General features: G+C 48.7%; 1 long non-coding RNA gene across 1 annotated transcript; it reads right to left on the bottom strand.

The window, feature by feature from the left end:
• Positions 1-1,880: 1,880 nt before the first annotated feature.
• 9430024E24Rik lies at positions 1,881-6,225 on the bottom strand. The gene is made up of 2 exons (XR_374262.3): positions 5,910-6,225; positions 1,881-4,083 (listed from the first exon to the last, which is right to left on the bottom strand). It is a non-coding gene; the product is annotated as an RIKEN cDNA 9430024E24 gene (long non-coding RNA).
• Positions 6,226-6,582: the final 357 nt, after the last annotated feature.

The raw sequence follows: 6,582 nt of genomic DNA on the forward strand, positions 1-6,582 counted from the left end.
ACTGCTTCCCCCTGGGGCTCCATGAACACAGGCTGGGTGCTTTGGAGGGAATGCTCCACCCACTTCCAAAGGCCTGTCTTCTGAATACACAGGGCTTGGCCTGCCAGGCTGCTACAAGCATCTCCAGGTCTGTCGGATCACTGTGCCCGTCTCTTTTGGTGGATGATGTGACCAAAGAATGGGCTCTTCACCGTGGAGGCGATTCCTGATTTCAGGGCTGTGGTGGGTGGAGGATGGGGGGAGAGTCCTGTGCTGAGCAGAGCTAAGTGGTCCTGGCCACACCCAGGTACTTTTGTAAAGCCTGGGCCAGTCTGTCTTCCCTGGTGTATGTGTGTGTGTGTGTGTGTGTGGGGGGGGGGGTTGGTGGGGGGGAGGGGGGATGGTGGGAGGAGGGTGGTGGTGGGGGGAGGGGGGGTGGGGGGAGGGGTGTGCCTTTAAGCTCCTGGGTCTCCTGGGACTCCTGGCCTAGGTCAGTGAAACCCAGCTTGTGACTTGGCTTTCCTTTGGGTTTTGAGCTGGGAAACCAGCTCCTGGTGGCAGGACAGTGACTATAGAGGAGTTTGCAAGAAGGGGAGGCACAGGGGATGGGGTGGGGTGGGGTGTGGAGGTGCAAAGCAGTTTCCAGGCTCTTTTAGTGAGTAGGGCACAGAGGCTGCGGCTCTGATCGGATCACATAGCTCTTTTGCAGAGGAGTTTTCTTTCCAGGCTGACGTTGCTGGGACTCGGTCACAGTACTCCAGTCTCAGGCGCCACCTCTGCCCCTTCCCCCAACAACCTCAGGCACCACATTTCTACCTTTGTGCATGGATATTTTTTTGGGAAAAAGGAACTGAGGAGGTGGCCATGAGCTAGTTTAGGTCCTTCTCCCTCTTATGGTCTAGAATTACATGGTGGATCCCCCATGCCCACGCCTGAGTGGTCACCTTGCTGATACGCTTTGAAGAACGACAAGGTGGGGGGAACAGAGACATCAGATAGCGAGCTTGGTGTCCCAGCCCCTGTCTGGCTCCTGCCACTCTGTCCTGAAGCTTTCTCAGCCGCCGACACCACCTTAGCTCCTGGCTGAGCCTCTGTGAAAGCATAAAGAAGCAAGCGCATTCTTTTTAAGTTGCACAAAAGCTGTATGCATAATTAATGCGCAATAAGTGTGAGCGGCTGGAAATTAACTAAATGAAAAAATGAATATACTTAACTGAGAAAATTTAATTTTGCCCTCCTTCTTTGCCTTTCTCCCCCCTCTCCCTCCCCTTCCCCTGCCCTTTCACAACTTGGTATATTCCCTATATTCCTGGAGCACACTCAGATCTTGCTGAGGGAGCCAGGAGGAGTGAGTGAGCAAGCACACACTGTGGAAGCCTTGCCTGATGACCTCACCGGGGAGTCTCCACCAAGATTAGTTTAAAGCCAGAGCCCCAGTGGGCAACTTGCAGCCCAAAGTCCAGAGAGTGCTATGGGGGCGGGGGCGGGGCACAACTGGAATTCTTCCTTGGGGGACCTTGTTGAGTGATTTGTTTAAGGCTTTGGTGGGTATGATTTTGCAAAAACACAGAGCCAGTCCATCACGGTATTTAAAATTCTTAAAATGAATTTGGTGCTTAAAAGGCCAGAGTACTAAATACATTTACATATGTTCAAACACAATATCATAAGCAGTGAATCCACAGTGCCTTTATTTTTCTATTTTTTTTTTAAGGGTAAAACTTTTCTAGGTGGCGAAATTTCCCAGTTGGCAGAAAAGGAATGTGGTGACATATTGTTATTACTGAGTGAAGCCTCTTAGAAACACATTTGACTTCAAGAAACAACCCATCCACACGATGAGAGAGAGAGAGAGAGAGAGAGAGAGAGAGAGAGAGAGAGAATAAGACTTTACCAATAGCTAGTTAAAAATCTAATTTATTGCCCACAGGTAACAAACAACAATATGTGAAAATATCAAACCCTTGGAAAGAAATCACTGCCCATCCATCTCCCTTTCGTGCCTGCTTCTGCTCTCATTCTGGCCCCAGTTGTATCTGCAGATAATTATCAAATCAGTAGAAAGATTGAGAGATGACGAGATGGCACTCACAGCTACTAGGTTCTCTCTCTCTCTCTCTCTCTCTCTCTCTCTTTCTCTCTCTCTCTCTCTCACTCTGTGTGTGTGTGTGTGTGTGTGTGTGTGTGTGTTTCCCCTCTGTGTTCAGCTAGCTGGGTTCATTTACAATAAGAAAAGATGTATCCCATACAGCTGTGCACATGCTGGCGGCTCTGCCCAGAAACCTGGTTCTGCAGCCGAGTGTACACATGGCTGGGGACCCTAGCAAGCTGTAAATAACCAGGACTGTGGCTCTGGACACCACTGGCTGGCCAGCATGCAGGCTCCACCACAGCCCAGCTGGCAAATTCGGCTGCGCCTAGGAACAGGTGGCCTGCAGGAAGCTGAGGACAAGCAGCCTGCAGGCAGGTCCTGCAGCCTCCACAGATCTGCATGATTCCTGCCTGTGCTTTGTCCGAGGACATGGCTGGACTCCACGCTCACACCTCTGCACTAAACAGTTACGACCTAGGACTTCAAGTCTGCTGGCCTTGTCAGGGCAGCACAGTCCCATACTCAGGTGCTCGTCACTAAACAGGGCTCACGCTGTTCTCGGATGGCTCTCGGTTCCATTTGCATTGATCACAGGGATATGTCTCATTTCCTGTGTGACAAATAAGGCCATCTGGGAACTGACTAGTGGCACTGGCAGAAAGACATCTGTTTGCACAGTGATCTGGGGGACCCTGAGCTGGAGCTGTCCTGACAGTTTTGAGGTTGAGGCAGGAAAGCTATAGCTAGGATGTGGGATCACAGAGCATGGACCGAACACGGAGCCTTGATCTAGCTGAGAGTTAGTGGTGTTTCTAGGCAGCACACTATTCTGCAGATGATGGAGAAAGCACTCGTCTCAGTTCTGCTGAGGAGGGCATCAAAGAGTAGCGCTGTCTCCACGGCCGGTCACTGAAGATGGACGACCAAAGGAGAGGGTGGTGGGGAGTGAATGGCATGTCAGCACCTTTGCTAGTAAACAGCGGTGGAATGTTATGCACATATGAGTCTCTTTCTAGCACATCCATTGAATGGGATGGCTTGCAGACTTAGCAGAGAGATGGAGATGCCACCCTACCATATATTATTAAATGCAAATGTAAGTTGCAGGGCTGTTCACTAGCTGTGTTCTGTGTGTACTCCAGAGGACGTGCACCTATCTGCTGATCTCTACTTTCAGGAGGTGGGGGTCATGAGAAATTGTCCAAAGCTTACCTGCAGGACAAGAAGAGGAGGCCGAGGGCAGGCTAGCAATGGTGCTGACTCCTAGCCTTTGAGCCGTCTCAATGCCGCATGCTGTGTGTGTGTGTGTGGCAGATGGCAAATAGGTCAACATTTAAAGCAAAGATTAAAATGTCACAAAGCTCTCCGTTCTAGGTAGCGAGGGTTTAGCAGGCTCTGTTAAACAAGGCAGACCATTTGGGGCCTTCATCACTCGGCCTCAGTTTCTTCATCCGTCAAGTGGAATGGCCCCATAACAATAGTATTTACATCTTTGAGACACAAACATAGCCTGGAGGAGTCAGTAAAAGCTGTGTGTTTTATAAACAACACGCAAATCAATCTTGGCATAGTAATCCTTGTATTGACTAGTGCGTCACTTTGGTCATACTGGAAGAGACCTTAAAAATAGCTGCGTGTGTTCCAAGCTGGAAACGGAGATGGCAGAGGGTGATGCTGTCCATCTCGGGGACTGGTTTGCTGTGTGGTCCACGCTGGGTTTGCTGGGTGGATCTGACACTTTATTTCTGAACTGGTAAATGGTCTTCCATGTCTCTGTATACACAGGCAGGTGACCTAACGGAATTAAGCTTATTGGTTTAATTCCTTTGGGTCCCCTTGGCAAGGGAAGAGCAGCTGGGTGAATATTTTAATTAAGCACTGACACCCAGAAGTCAAAGTGTCGGGTGGTTCCATCAGCAACTGCTCAGGGTTTGGGGTTTTAATCAAGTGTGCCTTCGGAATTCAAAATTCTTCCTGGGTAGAAATATGTCATTAGGCGTCCAAGATTTCCACTGGAGAGAGAGAGAGAGAAAAACAAAACAAAACAAAACACAACTTGACTGTATTTTCTCTAGAGAACGACACTATGATTCGATTAGCCTTTTTCCTTGACATTTTGCCCACTTTATTAACTTCTGCTCTGCTTTTAGGCAGGCAACTACTGTTTCACTTCCCTGAAGAAGCACATAATATTATAATTCAAGTGTCAGGACAGATTAGGTTAAACGAACTGTGTAATTCCCGAAGGAAAACAAACTTCAAAACGGACGCGGTTAGCCTTGTAACACACCACGGATTGCATTAGCGTCCAGCCGGCGAGCCCGTCACCTAATGTGCTAAAGTTGGCTCTGATGTCCCCTTCTCTCTGCAAGGTGAGAAATTACTTAGCTAACAAAATATTCCGTTTCCCCCCCAACCCCTCTTTGCATTCTTTCTTTATGAGATCCCGAATTGTGACATTCGCACCGAAAAAAAAAATCTCTGCGCTTATTTGTGAAAAATGTATATTAAAACCAAAACCCATCACATGGAGAGAGGTCCCAGATGGTTTTATTCACAAGCAGTAGAATTAATGGCCTCTCTTCTCTTTATAAATATTAGAAGCAGATGAGTTCATTAGGATTGTGCCGTAATAAAGAAAACCTGCTTATTCTGACAAGACAGCCACTTATCTAATCTATCTACCGAGTAACAAAGCTACTTCCGGCCTGTAAAACCCAGCGGACTCATCGGCGTTACCTGCGCTGTTTCGAGATTAATGAAAAACACGCCAGTTCCACATTCTGCAAAAGAAAGGTTTCGGGTGGCAGTGGTGGAGCAGAGATGGAATTCAAGGGATTTCTTTCTTTCTTTCCTTTTTTTTTTTTTTTTTTTTTTTTTTTAAATGTGAGTGATTTTGAAAAGCGAGGGTTTTGAAATGTTTACTTTGTGGTGGTTTGAAATTTTTACATCTTTCAACAAAGAGGCCAGAGAAGTGAAAACACGTGAAAAGAGTTTCTGAAAAGCACGATTCAGCAGAAGTTGGGTGAAGCCGCCGAGGGTCCTTTATCTGGGGCAATCTGTGCGCGTCACGGGGTAGGGGAGGCCCAGAGCTCAGCCCCACTGGCCCACCCGAGCCTGCTGGAGGCCCTGGGCTCCCGCTTCAAAGCGCAGTTGGAGAAGCGTCTTGGGAGGGAATCGGACACCTCGCTCTGGGGACCTTTATGCCCAAGCACTGTCGCCTGATGTGGTCATCTCGTTAGTCATGGGAAGCCCAGGGAATTTCTGTTTGTGCCTCTTTCCACACTTATTAAGCAAGAAGTGGGAGGCCGACATGAGAAACCAAAAGATGTTTGTGGTCCCCTGGGCTGCATCTCTTGGGACCACAGCTTATCCATCACTGCAGAGGCATTGCGGAGAAATGGAAAGAGTCAACCGTGCCCAGAGGGGGAGAAAGTGAGCACTCAGGGGCTCCCTGTCTGCTGTATCTTGGCTGGGCTCCCGTGGAAGGGCGTGGGCTCCGAGTCTGAGAAGGGAATGCCTTTGGGGGAGCCAAGCCGCAGCTTAGGAAGATCGGCATGTCACCAGGTTCGGTTGTCTCATTATGTAGCTCAGACCTTTCCCCCCACTTTCCCTAGCAAGGGACCAGCAAGAAGCTGTCATACAGAACTCAGGCACCTGTACAGACCTGTCTCTGTTGTGGGAGAAGACCAAGATGGAACTACCCTCCTCCTCTCCTCTTCTCATCTCCCCCCCCAGCCCCCCAATGCTAGGGTTGGAATCTAGTATTTCATACTTCCTAAGCAAGTGCAGAACTCTAGGTTCTAAGCAGTTCCTTTAGTCCACCAAGTCCCAGTACCTCCGCATCATGTCAGAACCCGCTCTCGCTGGCTGTCCTGTGTCCTGTTCTCTTCCTCTCGGGGCTGCAACACTCCCAGAGGCCCAGGTGGAATTCTGAATTGCGAGATCATCAGACTGGCCCCTCGTGCCCCAATCCCACATGTAATCAAACTTCTGGGCAGATTTTTTGAGGGAAGCAACAAGTTTGAGCCAAGACCCCATGATTGAAATTCTCCAATAAATCCCTCCCAGCTGAGCCCTGAGGGTCTGTAGCTAGCTTCAGCAAGGAGGGATGGTGTGAAGGGTTTCTTTTTTCTTTCTTTTTTTTTTTTTTTGCAAACTTCAAACAGGACCTGGGGTTGTGGGGGAGGAGGAGGGCTATGCTGAGAGAGGAGGCCACAGACCAAGGGCTCAGAGTTAATTAAAGAGCCTGCATGCTTACACCTATAAACTCAGCCTTCTCTGTACATTAAAGCCCTCTGCTTTCTTTCTTGTAGGGCCACCTCTCGTGGTGAGTCTGGAAGTAGAACTAGACTCAAGCCATACTGTTTGATTTTTGTTTTTGTTTTTTTTTTTTTTTTTGCAGCCCCTGGAAGGTTCTAGCCAGAGCACTTTGCCCTTCTACCAGGAGCTAAGACTGTGTTCAATTGCTTTATTAAACATTGAGAATCTACAATTTCCCAAAGTAGGCC

Source organism: Mus musculus, chromosome 2 (genome assembly GCF_000001635.26).
Source record: "Mus musculus strain C57BL/6J chromosome 2, GRCm38.p6 C57BL/6J".
In the NCBI taxonomy this organism is placed as follows: Eukaryota; Metazoa; Chordata; class Mammalia; order Rodentia; family Muridae; genus Mus; species Mus musculus.